Source organism: Cryptomeria japonica, chromosome 11 (assembly GCF_030272615.1).
Source record: "Cryptomeria japonica chromosome 11, Sugi_1.0, whole genome shotgun sequence".
In the NCBI taxonomy this organism is placed as follows: domain Eukaryota; kingdom Viridiplantae; phylum Streptophyta; class Pinopsida; order Cupressales; family Cupressaceae; genus Cryptomeria; species Cryptomeria japonica.
Window position 1 is genome coordinate 527,367,263 of NC_081415.1, and position 20,464 is coordinate 527,387,726.

The window sequence follows — 20,464 nt, forward strand, 5'->3', positions numbered from 1 at the left end:
CCTACCAAATACACATATGCATAGCAGATACTAGACGTTAACATGATATGCCTGAATACAACCAAAATGAAGTTCTCAAATTCTTAATGATACTACAACAAGAGAACAAAGGCTTATTTAGTTTCCAATAGGTTAGCAAATGAATTAGATGGTGGTGGTACCTTAATAAGGGTTGTTCCACCATAGGAGGTGAAATGATGTGTGGTAGTGAACACAAGTCAAGTCCCTTTATATATTTGTGGATTTAGGGCTTACATATGATGGAGCATAGTACAATTACCAAGAAAAATGTAACGTCCCTTTTAGGGATATCCCTGATTTTGCCTCAAACAATAATATTTACTCAAAATTGATAATAGTTTTATCAAAGATGAAGAATTTATGCTAATATTCAGATCAATAAATCATAGCACAATACTCAAATTAATCAAATCATGAATTCTCTGGATGTACTTACAAATCTGCTGAATTAGGGGTTTTCGTCCCTAACTCGACAGTGACAATACCAAAGGTCTTTGTCCAAACTCGGTAAGAGCATGAGAGGGTTTTTGATCTTTCAATTCTCATGGACTTGGAAGGGATTTTGTCCTTCCTACTTGCAAGACACTACCTTGAATTCAAAACTGATAACTTTATGTATTTGCTAGAATATTGCTGATGCAATGCTTTAATGAATTATGCTTCAATGAACTTCTACTTTTATGTTTATTACTGAATGAATTGACACTTGAAATATGAATTTCTGAGTTGATTTTCTTGTGAAGTCACATAATGTTCTATTCCTAATTGATTGGTTGAATGCTTGTTTCCTTTATGAATTGATGATTTATTCAATGATTCTCTGAATGGTTCTGTTTTCTTTGTTTATTCTTATTTTGGTGTCAAAATTATTGTGCTTCTATATTCTCTTCATGTTCTGTTAAGTCATCCCTATATTCCTTTGATCAGCATTACTCCCTATTGTTGACGGTGTTTTACGCACTATGCAACACAGAATAAAATACTAAGAATTCTATCCTCTCTTGAACAAAGAGTCCCCAAATGCTAAGTTGCGTGATCAAATGGGATGACTCCAAGGTTCCAGATGTCAGGTCTTGACATGCTCTTGGATAGACTCAATTGTTTGATGTGATATTGCTGGAATCACAAGGTGGACTTAAGTTGAATGCTTGAATGCTTGGAATGTTGCTGGAACGTGGGATTTAACTTGATTTGAAAAAAAAGGAAAAAGGATAGGGTTGAGGAAGCTAATCTAACACTAGGAATGTAAGAGCAACGGACAATCTTTGGTGGAACTCAACTAAGCTTTGCTTTGGCATGTAGTGAACATCTCCACAAGGCTAGTGCAATCTTCTAAGGATAGCTTTATGATTTTCAAATCACCACCACAAGCATAAACACCATCAAGTTGATGCATATCAATAAGGAGTAATAATTGAAGTTAAGCTTGGCTGAGATGGATTCAGTTGACTACGCAAGGCACTTTACCATTGGCAAGGTGTTAGTAGTATGGATGTACGAATTTCACCATTGATCATGCACAAAATTATTCCATTCAATTAATCAACATTAAAACAAATAAGAAGTAGAGACCATGCAAATTGTTGAATCAACATATGAATTTCACCATGTCTTCAATGAAGTTTACATGCTTTCTTGCAACAATCTTTGCCTTCTCTTCCTACTCTACTCAAACTGCTATTGAACTCTTAACTATCTATTATTAACCCTTTACAAATGAAGAAGTGGAGCCTTATATAATGCTCTCACTACAATTGAGTGGTCAGGATCAAAACACAATCAATGGCAAAGATCGAAAGATAGAAACCCTAATTAGGGTTTGTTACACCCATTACAAAGCATTTAATGCTTGACTAGTGACAAAATTACATTGAGTCGGACACATGTCCTTCCTTGAATAATTAACCAATAGATGATGACAGTAGGTGCATTGAATTTTGTGCCCACATGTGGTAGTTATCTTCTTTGTAGATGAGTCAGGTACATTGAATTTGGACACCTTATCTTGAAATAATATGATTGGATAAATGATGACTGGGTGCCACCTCAACTTGTTTGATTTTTGTAACTCATCATAAGTGTGCGGATGAATGAGGCATATCTCTTGATACTCAACATTTCCAAACTCAATCAATAAAAGAGATGATAGTAGGAGATATTCCCAAATTGCATCATCTTCTAACTTTGATTAACTCTTCTGAAACTATCTCTTGTCTTGATCATTTCCGCCCTGGAGCTTCCGTCCGGCTATACTGACAATGATTCTTCGATTTCCGAAGGAAATTCAAGATTGTGAAAATTCCTTCCTTGAGTGCTTGATGTTGATCGCCACTCTTTGACTTATAGTGTTTTTCTTTTGACGCCTCCATAGTGTGACATCCTTCTCTCACATCCATCAATGTGGATGCCTTGATGTGCTTAATTGATGAATATACAACCTAAACCTTGATTTGACTCCTTGGACTTGACTGGAAGCCTTAACCTTGATAAGGTTGGTGTAATAGAAGCCTTCTTTATTCGAAACCTTGAGCCTTTCATCCTAGAAGTTGTTGAGCTCCTTTTGATATCTCCTTTGAATGTAGATCTTCATGTTGAGATCTTTAGTACCTTGAAGTGTGAATGCTGTCCATCTTCACATTGTTGTTCTCTTGTATCCACTTCCTTGAATTGCCCTGAGCTAATCCCTTGTATGTCTTGAATCACTTTCAAGTGGTGAAGCTCCACCTTTATGTGTTATGATTGCTTGCATAAAACCTGGAAAAGATAAGAAAACACTTTAAACCTTGGAAGAAAGACGAAAGCTGAAGTTAGTTATGATAGAAATTCAAAATTCAAAATCCTTGCATTCAAATCCACTTGATATCATTGACAATTGCTCCATACGAACTCTCTCTACAATCTGGAAATGAATTTTCTGATCATGAAAACATCTGATTTTAAGTCTGATTTTGTGTCTCAGGCCTGATTTATATCTGATTTCTCACTTCATGTCTTATTTTCCGTTGCTTAAAACCTGATGAATTCTCTTTGTGCCTGAATAAGATCGCTGCCCTTAGAAGATAAATTTGCTGATAATTACAGTTGATCAAATGAAATAATCAACCTATCTCTTATAGGCATCAAAAGGATACATTATTTGATCCCATTAGGCTGACTTGAATCACTAAGTTCAAATTCAAATAAAACATTTCTCCTTAAATCGTGGTAGGGCCTTTGCAAATTGTATTAATTCAAATCATATGTCAAAGCCATGTCTTGTCTTTGCTAAGGGAGGTCTCAAATCTCTATGTCGCACTTTGTCATTGCCCAAGGAGGATGCAAAACCTTATGTCGCTGATATCCTTAGCCTAAGGATATAATATCCTTAGCTCAAGGATGTCTTGAAATTCCTTAAGCCGCTAATATCCTTAGCTCAAGGATGCTTTGTCAAAAATCAGTCATTGTCAAGGAAGGTCTGCCAAGGCTAGGTTACCGATATCCTTAGTCAAGGGATGCAATATCCTTAGACAAGGAAGGAATGGAATTGCTTAAGTTGGAGATGTCCTTAGCCCAAGGATATAATATCCTTAGGCAAGGAAGGCATGGAATTGCTTAAGAGAGCGATTTCCTTAGCCCAGAGATATAATATCCTTAGGCAAGGAAGGCAATCGATCATTGCCAAGGAAGCATGTAAAACTAAATTCACTCATTGACTGGTCAAAGGAAGTCATCAATCTTCAATTCCCTAATTTCACTGGGCAAAGGAAGTTGCTTGTCTCTTAACTCGTGTTTTGAAATGGTCAAAGAAAAATCGCAAGGTTTAATTCTCTTTTGGCCAGGCAAAGGAAATGTGATCTAGCCACTGACTTGGATGACCATAGGAAATGCTGATGTCAGTGTTTGAAGTGGCATTGTTAATGCCTTTTAAAAAAAACTTTTGCTCTCTTCCTTAGTTCGTGGGGTGCAAAACATGCTACACAGTAGTGGAGGGAGTAAAGGTGAGATAGTGAAGGGATGTTGTGGCAAAGGGAAGGATGAAGAGAAGTGATAAAGAGATGCTGCGGGAAGTTAGATGAAGGATGGCGTAGGATAAGCTCTGCAATGAGATGTGGGAGGTGAGTGGTAAGGAAGGCGGTAAAAGGGTAGGCTAAGGGGAGTAGAAGGGTAAGGGGTTGCCATGGGAAAGGAAAGGTAGGTTAGGATGAGATCGGGGGTAGTGGAAGGGTATGCTAAGGGAAGAAAGGGAGGTAAAGGGTATGAGATGTGGGCTAGAGGATGCAGGAAATGGAAGTTGGGAGGTATAAGAGGTGCAAGGAAGGTAGGAAGTGGGAGTGATGGAAGGTGAAGGATAGGATGAAAGGAAAGATCGAAGGGATGAGATGTTAGGAAGTGGGAGGAAAGGAAAAATGGTGAAAGGAAAGGGAGTTGGGAAGTGGGAGGAAAGATGAAGGAAGAAGGAGGGATAAGGGATGGAAGATAGAGGATGGAGGAAGAAGGATGGGTGGAAGGTGAAGGATAGGATGAAAGGAAAGATGGAAGAGATGAGACATGGAAGATAGAGAATGGAGGAAGAAGCATGGGTGGAAGGTGAAGTGGAAGGATAGGAAGGAAAGATGGAAGGGGAGATGGAAGCATGTGCTAAGGAAAGGAAGAGGGAAGTTAAAGGAAGGGTCGATGGAGGATGGGAGATTGTTAAGTGGAAGGGATGACTGTCAAGGGAAGGAAGGTTGAGAGGAAAGAAGGTGAAGAGAAGATGGAAGGAAGTGGAAGTGGAAGGCAAGATACAAAGGTGAAGAATGTGGTGAAGGCATGGGGGGCGGAATGAAGGAAGGGGAAGGTGGCAAAGAAAAGGAAGAGAAGATGGAAGGTGAATGGAATGGTTAAGAGGATGATGGCAATGGGAGTGATCGGGCTTGAGCACCCACTGGCAGTGCTAGGAGAGGTAGGTCGGAGTCTTAGGATGGCAAAGGAAGTGTTGTCAATGCCTTAAGTCGCTGATTTGGGGGGCAAAGGAAGTGATTTCAAAATGTGAACTTTGATAACTTAATAGCTAAAAGACTCCACAACTAATCTAGAAAGCAGAAAAAAGTGGGGTTCCCCATTTGCAATGGGGCAATGTGTGAAAACGTCACAACACCTATGTTCTGTTTTCTCCATGTTATCTATATGCAGGGGAAGGCTGAAGTAGGAGGATAGATCCATGTGGAGATACTTGACTTGTTAAAGTATGTCTAGATCATTTGTTTGAGGAGACCCTCTATGCTGCAAGAATAAGCAGAGAAGAAGCTGTCAAGGAGAGATCATAGCTTACAAAATTTCTGTGTGATGAGGCTTGCGAAAGAACCACGAAAGGATAGTGATGACGACTTCATAGAAGATAAGGCACTTGTTCTAATTTGAAGAGGCCAACACTTTGAAGACAGGGAGGGATGCAGCAGAGGGTTAATAGATGCTCACTAGTTTGAGGTGCTTGTGGATCAAAGAAGCTATGCCTCATTAGGGTTATGAGACATACATGTGAGGATTGGTGTCCAATAATTCAAAGAGGGATCTGAAATCTGGAATTTCAGCATTATAACTTTACGAGGGTGATAAGACACTGTGTGTAAATGATGACCAATGATGTTGGGAACTTGGATTACAGCTAGCTGACATACATGAAGCAGCTTGAAGAACTCTTACTGATTCGAGAACTGTTTTTCAAATAACATCTTCTGCATAATGTATTTTCTATTGTTTTATCATTATGTTGTTATGTTGTAGCATTAAGAGGGGGTGTTGGAATATACACTCCAACTTAGCTGGAAGTGTTAGAATAAGTCATTAACAGAATTGTGTAATTGATATGTGTCATCATATGTTGTAGAGGTGTCCAATTTGTAGTCAATTCATTGTCAATTATCTTGAGTTTGCTATCCATTAGCTACACCTAGCTGTCATATTATTTAGCATAATTATAGGATCTTTTTCAAGTCTTTTGTAACTATAAATAAGTAATAAGTCAATGAATTAAAGATTAAGTATCAGTTTGCTGTTCTGTTCTGTTCTCTTCTTTAATCTTATTTGTAGTGGGGATGGAGATTTTGATATAGAAGACATATCTTGTAAGAAAGAAAAATGATAATGGTCTCCAACAGAAAAAGCTCTATAGCATAAAAAAGCCTCTTCTCAGATGACTTTAAGATTTCATAAAAGAAAGAGGTGGGAAAAAAATTTAGTAAACTTGATCTAGTTTATTTTGACAGTAGTCAGGAGGTTTGACTGTTCCATCGTTATTTTCCTTCAAGGCCACAGGCCCAATAGAACCTGCGATTAATCCATCAAATTTTTATAATAATTCAAAAGTTAAAAGAAAAGAGGAAAATTGGGATCAGGCCTCTAATAAATACCCTATCAACTTTCTTTCTAAGGATTTGACACTATTAGTATGAACTACGTTCTCCAATATTATTGACCCCTTGTTTTTACAATTAATGAAAATGGCAAAGCTTGGTGGATATCATTTAAAACCATAGCAGCATTAATCTTTTGGGGAAAAAATCGGCAAACCAAAAGTATAAGAAAAAATCAGGAAATAATTGGGTTTATAAAAAAACGTAAAAAAATTGTATTTCTGTAGCATAGAGATATTCAAAGCAAATAAAATAGAGAGTTCAACCCATTAATTGTAGAAAATAGATTTCCGTAGTTTATATTCATATTGCTGATTACATTGCACAAAACATACCACAACAGCATAAATAATAACTAGATAATGACAGTTGTCAAAATGTCAATTATAATATAATTTGTGACTTTATAAAAGTCAACCTATTAACTAAGTACAAAATTTGTTATTTTTCTCTGTGTATGCCTTTTATGTTATGAACATGTGCAAACTAGAATAGATGATTTTAAGAGATGGCATACTATCTAGTGTTTGAGGTTACATTTATTGATTTAGTGATATGTCAAATAGTTAATCAACAAAAGTATTATAAAATAGAAGTTGCTAGTATGGGTATGGGTACGAGATCCCACTAAGTGGGGGTTTGGGGGTGGAGACTTGTTGCGATCTTTTCACACATCGCCCCATTGCTAACGGGTACCCCCTCTTTTCTGGCCTTTTGCGTTGTTAGGTTAGGGTTTTGGCTGCTTAGTGGGCAATTTTGTGTTTCCCATGCCCGAGTCTCGGAGTTTTGATCGTGCCTAGTGCCGTTTAGGGTTTTTGAGGTTATAGGATCAAGTGCGTGAAAATTGAGATTTCTAGATGGTCCTAGTTTTGTCAGACCCCTGTTTTAAATGTTCTCATCGGTGATTTTAAGTGCTGAGGTGTTTTCAGACCTTTTGGAGTTGTTTTCTCACTCCTAGAGAATTATTCGGGTTGATTTCACACTTTATCCCGATAGATTCCCTTGTGTTACGCTCCAATTTTTGATGAATTTGCCTAAGTCCAGTTCAGTTTTATTAAGTTTCTAAGTGATTCTGAGTGGAAAAATCATCATTTTTCGGAGTAAAATCCATATTCTAAGGGTTAAAAGGTCAAAATTCCATGCTAGATGTGTTTTTCCCCTCATATTCCTAACTACCTATGGTTTTCCTCACTCAAAATCCAAACTGGACATGGTTTTCCCCACTCAAAATCCAGACTGGACATGGATTTCCCCTGAAATCCATACGTGCCTCATTTTTCCACCACTGTTAATCCATACCAGGGTCGTTTTTCCCTTGGAAGCCTTAAAATTTGACTAAGTGTCAGGATTTATCCTGACTACCCACATTTTTCCACCAGGGAGGTATGGATAGGTTGTTGATGATGTTTGCATTCATTCCACACCTAGGTCGATTTTCCACCAAGTATTTGTGACAAGTGTTTTAAGGATTTTTGTTCGGATTTTTATCCAGACTCTAGCGATTTTCCACTGAGAATGCATTTCATGATTTTGAGTCCGGATTTTCATCCAGATTAAGGTCGTTTTTCCACCAGAGGGGTATTTTTGGGTGATGACTTAATTTTAAGTGAAATTTTTCACTCCACACTCATATCGATTTTCCCCTAGCCCCATTTTGTGCACATTAGATGAATTTTGAGTCCGGATTTTCATCCAGACTGGGATCGATTTTCCCCTAAGGGGATATTTGACGATTTTTCAAGTGATTTTGTGAGGATTTTTTAATCCTTACTAGGATCGATTTCCCCCAATTGGCCCATTTTGATTTAAATTGAGATATTTTAATAAATGAGCCCCATTTTAATTGTTTTTAATAAAGACAACGATTATTTAAAAGATGTAAGCAATTAATAAATGATTTGCAATGAGCATTTAATGTTTTCAACCTTCTAGAAGCAAGTTAGTTTCACCCAAGCAAGTATAAGAGCAAGTATTTTATCCCACATTGCTTGTGTGGTGAAATTTGGTGATGAGAGTTAGTTTAAAGGAAGGAGTTCACCAATATTTTATTATTAAGTTTGTCAGGTGGATTCCATGGTGATTCTCCTTGATATCGCCAGGTTGCTTGCTGGTTTTGACCTCCATTGTTGGCAGATTGAGGTGCATTGAAGATCATTTTCAGATTTATGGAGGATGGCGCCATAGCTGGAAAAAATCGATTTTTATTTTACAAGTGTTGGAACATATTTTGGTGAATTCCCTTCACACTTGGTGGCTGCCATTATTCCTACTTGCTGTCATTTGCTTCAGATCTGAGCCTAAACGCCATTATCACAGCAAGGTGACCGCCATTGTTGGCTGTACATTCATTTTTTCAAACCTAGCTTTTTGCCCAGCCAGCTGCAACTTTGACGGTTTGCATTTGGATGCATTTTGAGATCATTTTCAGACCATTTGAGGCCTGTTACAGGTCTGCAACTTCGCCATGGCTGCTTGTCTTCAGAAAATTTATCTTTTATTAGCCATACCTATGTTCCCAAAATTGATTTGTTTCATCATCAGACTGGTTTTTATCAAGTTTGTGCATATCTTGAAGAATTGCAACATGTTTTGAGAGGTTAATTTATTAGTTGCAGGTTGTCTTCAAATTTGTGTCCTCCATTGTTGACTGCGGAAGGTGTCTTCAAACATTAATTTTGTGAAAACACAACCTTTCACACCTTTCCCTAGTCACTCTTAATCTGGTATACTCTTTTACACTATGATATGCACGAAATTTCTAAGTATAAGGAGGTGTTGATTTCATGAGGGTTTTCATACCCTGGTCTTGCCACATTTTGTGTTTAAATTGTTAAGATCTACCTAGAGTGTGGACTATTTTCCTGACTTCATGCTTTAATTTAGCCTAAAGATCATTAGGAAGTCAGGAATTCTATTAAGAATATTGTTTTTTGTCTTAAATTCTAACTTCAAGCTTCATAAAGGTGTGATGTCGAAGTTTGGATTTAAGGAAAGAAGAGAACAGCAAAAGATACTAGAGACTGGATTCTATCCAGAGTCTAAGATGTCATCCAGATGGAAGGAGATTACGGATACAAAAATGCATTTCCTGAGCTTGGACTTGATGCGACAACGGATGTTCGGAGTCAGAAATCAAATTCCTTCCCCAGCATATGTAAACATTATGAAGAGTGGTATTTTTCAAGCCGTTGGATTTCCACAGTTCATACAATGCAATGAGCTTACCCTGGAGTGTACACGATGTTATGATCCTCGCTCACGAATGATCAATAATCCTAAGGGCATTGTCATTGCCTACCTTGTTGAGGATGCGATTGCTGAGGTGTTTGGAATTCCCGTGGAGCGGATATGAAGGATGCAACTAAGGATGAATATGAAGAGCGGTACATGAAGAAGATGGATGCATTAAGAGTATAATAAACAAAGAGTGGATGATCGAGCCTAGGCTTCATCATTCCAAGGCTCCCAAGAGACTCATGTGCACAGACTTCAAAGACGAATATGGTGACTTAGTATTCCTTCTTAACAGAGTGATAGGAACGCCGCAGGGTGCAATATTCAATGGATGGATGTTCTACTTCATCCAGGATTGTCTTAGAGGGACATTGATAAATTGGTCTAGAATCATAAGTGACAATCTGGACTTTCAACTGCGGAATGTAGAGCGATCCAAATCATTCGCCATGACTTCCTACCTGGTATACCTGCTTGCACAGTTTGTTTCATATAAAGGATTGATATGCAAAGGTGAAGTCGGGAATGGGCAAGGACAATTCAGGAGTCATGAGTGCTACCCCCAATTGAATATGTATAGAATTGAAGATTATAAGAGAGTGAATGATGTATTCACAATGTACATCACGCAGATTCTGCAAGGCGGAATCCACAGAAAATTGTCCAAGGAGGCAACAGAGCTAATAGAGAAATATGGATCGTGGTATATTCAGTTTCCCACTTTCACGTACCTTAGGATTCATGGGTTTCAATCCGAACCCTACAGGCTTCCTAGGTATCCGTCCGACAGAATGATCTTGTTGGAAGTGGTGAGACAGCTTCTAGAGATTGATTTCATTCAGAGAGAGAAGCATAGGACAGGAATGACATTCCCTATTTCAATTGGGAAGACGTTGGAGGTTTGTCAGTCTGCCTAGCCGCCAGCACTGCGAATGAGGAGCTTGCATTCTATCGATTTGCAACCTTCAAGAAAAGAGAAAGATTCGATCCCGATAAGAAAGTTGGAAGGATCAGGGGAGAGAAGTTCATCCACAAGGTGGACATGGAAGATTATTGGGCCAACCTAATGGACGAGCAGGCAGTGAAGAGACGAATGTGGTCCAGAATGTCAATGGATTTCAAGAGGAAGTGTGGACTTTTCCTCATTCATGATCAGGTGTTAGATGACAGGGATCATACGCATCCACATTATGAGAATGAAATGAAGAAGGCAATCTTATTGCCTAATTGATCGGAATCAGAAGATATTGATCTGAATGTATTGATTATAGAGGTCTTGAGTTTCTCCCGTACATGGGTAGATATTCAGATGAATAAGTTAGTTGATATGGGTGTTTCCTTCACTTATGAAAAGATGAAGCCGGAAGAGTCTACTTCCAAAGATGATTAGAGGACTATCAGTGATCTTAGGATTCATGCAAACGAAGAGAGTCAAGCTCCCAAGAGAAGGAAAAACACGCCAGGAGGAGTCAAGGCCAGAGGGAAGAAGATTGAGGAGGTGAAGAAGAAGAAGAAACAAAAGACTATCATTCCTCCACCTATCATTCCTTGACCACCTCTCAGTGTCTCATCAATTAAGGAAATAGAAATAACATAACAGAATAGGGAAACCTAGCAATGTTCCAACACAATGATACTACCAGAGAATATTCAGGAGTTACATGCCACAACGACATCTGCACCACCAAATGAGAATGATGATTGGTCGGGATCCCCTACTGTCCTTTTGGAGGTTAGTTTGGGCAATAAGGTATACGATTTGACCAAGAATAATCCTGATGATGATGATGATGTTATCTTATCATTGAGAGGGCTTGATCGAGAGATGTGTCTCGATGATGATATGGAGATGGTCGCTATTCCTGATTGGCTGATGAGAAGTATGGAAAAGAGTAAGAAAATGATAGAGGTACAGCCTATTGATAACATTGATGTTCCTAATTCCACCTTGGTCAGCGAGAACATTGTGCACAGTGGAGACAAATATGATTTCCATGGCTGATATTGTTCATTGGTTGTGAAGAGATCAACTTATGAGAACGCCCAGTTGAGTTGTATGGAGATGGAGGGATTGATCCAGGACATTCAAATGAAGATCCTTGCCTCAATTGAGGAATTATTGGGTGTTGATGTTAGTGATGCTAGTGGTTTACACTTAGCCAAATTAAGAGACAAGATGAAATTTATGTATTTTTGTCAGTTGGACTCTTTGAAGAAGAGCCAGATAGATGACTTGGTCTCTTTGTTGATTCATGTTCATAGTTCGCGGAAGCTCATGCCAGATTGGGAGAACACTTTGGACGCTTGCTTGGATTCACTGGACGTGATTGATTTGCAGCAAGATACCTTGCCTAGCATTTCCATGGAGGAGTTAGATTCTATATTGGCTAGATTCTTGGAATATGCTAGGAGAGAGAGAGATGCAGGGAGGAATCTTCTAGAAGATTCCCTATTTGATGACTAGGTATCTTTTTATTGGGCCATATGTTGGTGGCGCCATTTTTTATGTAGACCCTAATTAGGGCAATTCTAGGGTTTTGTTGGCATGATCTTGGCTGTTGATCTTGGATCAATCTTGGCCATCCATTTTTGTAAGAGACTCTATATATACCTCCTTGTCTCTCATTTGTAAGGGAGAGTTTTTGTAGAATGGTTGGTATATGTTGTAGCTATTTGAATCTAAATCATTGTTCAATTGTTGGTGATTTTGCTCTTCAAATGTTGTCTTTGCATTCATGGTTCTCAATTCCTCCAAGTTAGATTAGAATTTGTTTTCATGTTTATTAGATTGAGTGAAAGATTTGTTGAATATATTTGTGTGGAATCCTTAAGCCATACCACTAGTCTCTTGCCGCTGGTAAGTGCGCCTTGTGTGGTCGACTAGAAATTTGAGTAAGCTTAACTTCAACTAATATGTGTCCCTTGACAAGCATCAACTTGGATGGTGTCAACGTTTGATGGTGATAGTCTGAAAATCCTTGAGTATACCTTAGACGATTGCACTAAGCTTGTGTCAATACCTGTTTGTGAGACCCTGCCTAGTTTGATTCCACCAGATTTGTTCATCATTTCCTACATTCCTAGGCCTAGAATAGACTTCTTGAACAACAATTCACATCCACCATTGAGTTACCCACTCGTCAAGACTTGACATGTAGAAACCTTGGAATCATTTTAGTTGATCTTATCCTTAGCATCTGAGGTGATTTTGTTCAAGTGAGGGTAAATTACCTTGGTGTTTTATTCTGAAATGTTATGTGCATAAAACACGCATCAACAAGACCTTCATGGGTTTGACCGTTTGAGAGGCAACAATGATAAGTTGCACAAGGTGTTAGATGTGAGAAAAAAACCAACGATAGAAGGGGTGCGGAAAAACGTTTCATTTCCTCGTGGGCTAGAAGTGGGCGTTCGAGGGCTATGCCCCTGAAAAAAAAATTAGAGAAAATGAGAAAAGAGAGAGTGAAGAGAGCAAAATGATCTTTGTATTGGGAGAAATTATGCTTTTAGAGGCATTTTAGAGTTTTTGGATGCCAAAAAAAAAGGTCAAAATTGGATGACAATTACCGGAATTGCCCTGGCAGCATTGGAATCAGGTCCTGATTCCTTACAGGTCCTGGTCCGAGCCTTCTCTCCTGTGGATTCCACTTGGGTTCCTCCCAAGCAGCTGGGTCCTCTGTGGGAGAAAATGTTCCATAAACCCAGTTATAAATTTTTAATTTAGAATGTTTTTCTCTATATTGTATACCTGTTTTTTTTTCAGTTCATTCATATACAGCTGCAATTTGTGTGTTGTTAAAGTCAATTTGTTTGGATCTGAGCAACATCTGCTACTCTGATATGCATCATCAGTGATGGAGTACTGCAGGGATTTTAATGCAAATGATATTTCATTACCTAATTACAGTAATACCATGGTTGTCAATTGTCTAAGACTCTAAGCATTAAAAACCTTTCAAACAAAATTTAAATGCTTTAGAGAGAGAAGTAAAGGCATTGGTAATTATGGATTTATGATTTATCATTTATCATTTATGTATGGAAAGTTACATTGTATATTTCCTATTTGTATGGATTGTATCATTGTAATAATCAATAATGGTAGTGATAGTTTATATAATTATATTTTATAATTTTGATGTTTGAACATATATATTTTTATTTTAAATATATGTTTGTGTGTGTGTGTGTGTGTGTGTGAACGGACATACCCGTACCCAACAAAAAAAATAAAATTCTAATTCCGCGATTCCGTACCCGAATCAATAACTTAGACAAAAGGGAGATGGCAGGTAAAATAATATCTAATATTACAAACTTATGAGTTCTGCTATGAATATTATCACGTAAACATCAAAAAGAATCTCATGAGTTGTTGAAACCAATCTCCATTTTCAATTTAAAATGTTCATAATGTAGCCCATATTAGGCTTTAATATGAACACTTGGAATGTTATCGTGTTTTTTGGCGAGAAGAACATTCAAGTATTTGTTGGTCAATTGAAAAATAACCATAGAACAATAACAGGGCACAAAATAGAAAACCAAGGGATCCTTCAACTGAATAACTAAATCATGAAAAAATGCAACAAAGAAACAACATTGACAAAGATGAATACCTGGAATTTTTGCCTATCGCATCGCTAAAATAGCCTCTAATTTTCGTCAATTTTCTGCTCTTCCGCAACCAAGAATGCACTGAAGATGTTGCGTGACATCATTTATAAGACATTCATGGGGTTTTTTCATTGTTTTAAGGGTTTTTTGTGGATTTTGCCACAATTTTAGGGTTGCTAATATTTTGCAATTTTTGCAGCTAATTGTGCCCACAGTTTAATCACGATTTGAATGCAACAAATTGTGGAAAATTGTTGACCGATATTTCCACAATTTTTGGGGAAAAAATCATGCCCTTGCCCGACTCACGATTAATTGTGATCAGTCACGTTTTTTTGGCGACTATTGCTTCTTTGGTATTGATCATAAACTATAGGGGTTGGCTAAAGTGCCATCTATAATAGTGCAAAATAGTATTAATTTTAAAGTTAGTGTACAATATTAATTATATACTTGTTCACATCAAAATCCATGGGGCAAGGTGTGCAAAGAGCTTGAGTCATATCAAAGCCCCAATTTAGAGCAGATTTGCCAGTTGCTTTGACACTATCTCATATGCCCCGCACGGTTTAGGATGATTAAGGCCCTTTCAAATTCAATTGATGACCACCATTGGTCCTCCCACTCCTTTATTTAGCGATTTTCAAAGGTCAAAAAGAAAACTAAGGGACAAAATAACGAACTATTTCAACGTTGATTCCACATTGACTTTGATTGCGTCTTAGATCGGCCCTATTTCTGAGCAATTTGGTAATTTCACAAGTTTTTCTAGGGTTTTGTGAATTTTTACAACGATTTTTTTCACTTTTTTTTTTCCATTTTTGGGGGTTTTTAACATGATTTTAACACAATTTAAATGCAAAAAATCATTGAAAATTGAGTCAACAATTGATCAACGATTTTTTCATGAATCAAGATTTTTTCAAAGAATAAATCGGTTGGCTTCAGGATTCGGGATTAATCTGGTATGATCGTGACTTTTTGCAGTCTATTGCTTCTTTGATTTAAACTGCAGCAGATTGGTAGCACAATGAGGTATTGTCCATAGTTACTGCTACCCTTTTGTTTTGCAATTTTTTTTAATTGCTTTTGCTGCATTTTGATAAATTATTCAGATCATATTTGATTATGTTATATTTTTAAGTTTCAACGAGAATGAGCAATGATGAACAGACGAATATGAAAATCAGCGACGTGAAGGAAATAGAAAGTGAAAGTGGGGAGGGTAAACAAGGAAGTTCATTTGGCAGTACCCTCCAACTTAAACGAATAGAACAATCAACCACATAGAGGAGATAGCAATGGAAATAAGGTTGCTGAAAGAGGAAGTCCATTTGTAAGCGTTTCCCAGTTTGATTACCCCTGAATTTAGTTAAAGATACTATTCAAACCATAAAAAGCCCTACTTATGTTTGCAAGACTTATTGAGAAAGAGAAGATAAAAGATTCAAGAGGAATGCACCATTATTGATGTCCTGTTTGCAATTTCAGCTTTTAGTTTGTGTCTTACTGTTGATGTGTTTTTTATGCACATGCGAACATAGAATAAAATACCAAGGTATCTTATCCTCTCTTGAACAAAGTTATTCGAATGTTGAAGATTTGCCTAAGGATCAATCAAAATAACTCCAAGGTTCTGGTATGTAGGGTCTCTAAGTGTGGATAAGCACAGTTGGTCTGATGTGATTATGCTGGAATCACAAGGGGACTTACATTTGAATGCCTGAATGCTTAATTAGCTGGAACTTGAGTCCTAACTACTCGCTGGGAGATAAAGAAATATCAAAAGCATAGGGTTGAGAGAATCAATTCTAGGACCTAGAATGTAAGAATATAGATGAACGACTAGGCGGAGTCCTACTGGGCTAGGTCTCACCATCAAACTGAACAATTTGACACCAGCACAATGCAATCTTCTAAGGGACGCTTTGAATATGTTCAAATCGTTACACCATCAGACACTGATCACTATTCAAGTTAATGCATGAACAATGTGCGTATAACAATTCGAGATTAAGCTCATTCAATGCCAGTTGACCACGGAGGGCGCACTTACAATCAATAGGAGGCTAGTGGTATGGACCAGGCGGATTCCACACGAGTGCATTCAACAATTTTCTCCATTCAATCTAATTATCTACCATCTAATATGAAGATTCAACAAGAAACCATGCACATAACATATTTCACCATATCTTCAATGAAAATGGAATCTTTTACAATTAAGGCAACAATTTCTTGCCTTCTCCTCCTCCTTTACTCTAATCACTATCTAAGCTTCTATTCTTCTATCCTATTCCCAAACTATTCACTATTCTAACCACTATTATCCTTTACAAATGAAGAGCCAGATCTTTATATAGAGAGCTCTTTACATTTCAATGGCTAGGATTTCAAGATGAAAACCCTAATTAGGGTTTGTGACAACAAGCTCCTTTAGCCAATGAGAAAATTACATTCAATGCATGAGAACCAATAGAAAACAGGGGTAGGTACATAGGAGTTTGTGCCTTCGTGCATAAGCGTGATACATCGAATCTGGACATGCTGATGTGAAGCCTTCTGATTGGAGGAATAGTCACTAGGATGCCACCTTGTCTTGCGTTTGTGCTTGGTCGAGGAACGTTGAGAAATATTTCTTGATACTCAATGTGATGATGATGAGAAGCTAACTTTGATTAACTCTTCTGAAACTATCTGCTTCTTCAACGTACCCTTGCACTGACCTTGGTTGATCCTCCTTTGTCCTTGATGTACTTGATGAATGGCATACCTTTCCTTGACTCTCTTGTGCTTGATGAGGCTTCTTCACGGTCAATTCATTCCTTCTTCTCTGGAAGCTCATCTCTCTTTGAAGTGCTTGTATGATCCTTCTTCTGATATCTTGTGATTTCTCTATGTGATACAATGAGGTCCTTGAGGATGGCTAGCTGCATTGCTTGCAATTGTTGATCATTCGAAGTCCTTTCAACTTAATAGCACTTTGAGTCTTCCTCCATACATTTAAGGTGTCCTTTGATGATGATGAAGCTTGAAGAGGTCGCCCCTGTCCTTGCCTAATCTCCTTCCAACTTGGTCTTGTAGATCTACAAAACAAACAAAAGATGGTGTCAAGCACATATGATATTTTCATCGTAACATGGTATTTCTCACTTCAAACCATCAACAAGAAGGCACTAGGATCAATTTCGCTCTGGACCCTTTGGAAGGACGGGACCTATAATGAAAATTCGCTCTGGACCCTTTGAGAGGACAGGACCTATAATGAAAATTCGCTCTGGACCCTTTGGAAGGATAGGACCTATAATGAAAATTCGCTCTGGACCCTTTGGAAGGACAAGACCTATAATGAAAATTTTCGCTATGGACCCTTTGAGAGGACATGACCTATAATGAAAATTCGCTATAGACCCTTTGGAAGGGTCAAGAGCGAATTTGGCATTTTGCTCAATTTTTCCTTCATAGAACTTCATCTCTCGACATTTTCCTCATCACAATCAAGTCATTTGCATTTAAAAATACATAGGAATGGGTTGGTTCAAAGGTTTGAGCAAGGTACAAGGCTTCTTGAAGAAGTTCGCTTTGGACCCTTTGGAAGGATCAGGAGCGAATTTGCTCCTTTAGGCTCAATTCACACTTCTTTTCTCATAACTTTGTCTTCGACTTGAACTTTGATCCCTTTCCTTCCATACTCAAGCCAATTTGTTCTCAATTTGGCTTAAAATGAGATCGATTCAATGTCTTAGGTGAGATAGGAGGTCCCCTTTTAAGGATTTCGCTCTAGACCCTTTGGAAGGGTCAGGAGCGAAATTTGATCCTCTAGACTCTATTCATACTCAACTTGCCTTGGACTTGGCTTTTCCACCCTTCTTCTATCACAATCAAGTCAATTCGCCCTCAAATCTTCTCAAAATGGGATTCATTCAATTGTTTGAGTGAGATAGGAGGTCCCTTGAAGGATTTCGCTCTGGACCCTTTGGAAGGGTCAGGAGCGAATTTGAGGGATTAGGCTTGGACATCAATCAAACATTCAAACTTCACCTTCACTCACGCTGCCCTGGCCTTAGAACATGCTAGCAAATCACCTTAAGGGGGCGCCTAGTTCAAAAGATAGATTAAAGACCAGCCTTAATCATTTCGCTTAGGTACCTTTGAGAGGTACAGGACCCTCTAGGAAGTTCACTCTTGTACCTTTGGAAGGGTCAGGAGTGAAATTTGCTTCTTGGCTTGTTTCAATTCATTTATAAGGCGTGGATAGATCATTCTTCCTTTAATTGAGGCTTGGAAGCAAGGGTTATAGTCCAAGTTAGGACCAAGAGAGGCTCTCAGGAGAATTTGCTCTTGTCCCTTTGGAAGGGTCAAGAGCGAATTTGAGGTTTTCACTCAAATTCCTCATTGTCCAGGATCAAGTGCTCATTTAAATTCATCTCCAAGTCATCAACACTCTTCCAATCACCATGGGGCAAGGCTTATGGTCTAAACTTAGGCATAAGAGAGAACCCTAAGAAATTCGTTCCTATACCTTGGAAGGTACATGACCCCAAGAGGAATTTGCTCTGGACCCTTTGGAAGGGTCAGGAGCGAAATTTGACAAAGTTGCTCAATTCCTCCATACTTCATCATTTAACTTGGCTTAATTTTAGTCCAAAGGCACGTATGAATCAATCTTGCCTTAGTCGAGCCCTGGAAGCATGAGTTTTGGTCTAAAGTAAGAGGCAAAATGGGATTTTAGGGAAATTTGCTCCTGTACCCTTGGAAGGGTTAGAAGCGAATTTGACAATTAAGTTCAAATTCTCGGCTCTTTGACAAATTTTCAAGTTTAGCCCTCATGGTCTATGATCAAAATTTGCTCAAATTAGTGTCGAAGGTCAAATCTAAGTTCATTTCTCCTTAGTTGATGCTTTGAAGCAGGAATTTAGCTTGATTGAAAGGCAAAAGAGAGGTCCTGACAACACTCTGACTCAAATGATTCACACCTTCATTCACATCCTCGACCAGACTCAATGCCATAGGTTTCAAAACGCAAGACTCCTAGCATGATACAATGACTTCCTCAAACTCAATCAAGACTAAACCCTAGAAACAAGTCTCAGGCCTAACCAAGGGGAGGGTTTCAAAAAGGAAATCCAAATTCACTTGCTACTCATTTTACTCACTTTAGCCCAAAGAGACCATCCTATCCCAATGAGTTCTCTAGAAACTCTCCAATGCAAAGATCTATAGCACAAAGCCTAAACAACTAAGCCAGGAAGACTAACCTAGAAAGCAAAAAAGGAGGGGTCCCCATTTGCAATGGGGCGATGTGTGAATACGTCACAACACTTAACAATTCAACAAGTGTAACCAAGTAATAGAAGCTACGGGTTCTCACAATAAAGACCTAGGCTCAAATCACCATGGGAACTCATGGACACAAGGTTGCATGGCCCATGATAATGCAGGTCCCAAAGAAAATGGGCACAAGTATAAAAACCCACACCTAGACACTGTGCCCTTGTTTGTGTTAGAAGATTGTGGGATTCAAAGAAACGCCTAGCCCATTACACATTTGAAAAATGGGAGAAGGACTCTGAAACTGACATTTCTACTCAGATGTATCATTACCCTTCTCATCTTCTTCTTGTACTTTGCCTAGGGCATGCTTCTAGAGCCAATAAGGTTAATGTTGGGAAGGACCTTCCAAAGCTGAATGCAAGGTCACATACACAATTGAAGAAACACATGATGTACAAGCACAAGAGAAGGGTGATTATACAATTGTCAAATCCATTTCTGATGGTATCACATCAAATGATTTTCAATCTTATCATCAGAATATACATGGTATGTCTTGCATGCTGCTTGTATGTGCCTCTTGGAGTCCACAAACTTGGACCATCAAACCTTGACAAAAACTTCTTGAAGGTTTTAGTTTGCTCATCGAAATGGAGACATGGATAAGAATAAGGTGCTCCATTATTAATATCAAAGATGGATGGTGCCCCTTATCAGGGTTAACATCAGAAAAAAAATTATTTTCTTAAAGCCATTACTAGTTTTGGAAAGCAAAATGATGCAGGTATCCAGTCTCAGATTGAGGGACGCTACGCTACAGGTTAAACTTTGCAATTTTGTGCAAGTAGTCACAGATGCAGCCCCTGCATTAGATAAAATCATAAATGGTGTTAATGATGAAGAAAACAAATAGGCATATCTTTTGGATGCAATGTTGCATGCAAAAG

The 20,464-nt window shown here is 38.3% G+C and overlaps 1 protein-coding gene across 1 annotated transcript in view; it reads right to left on the reverse strand.

The window, feature by feature from the left end:
- Positions 1-20,464, reverse strand: part of LOC131050885 (exocyst complex component SEC5B) — a 131,344-nt gene that overhangs the window by 43,542 nt on the left and 67,338 nt on the right. The gene's annotated exons all lie outside the window — the stretch shown is intronic.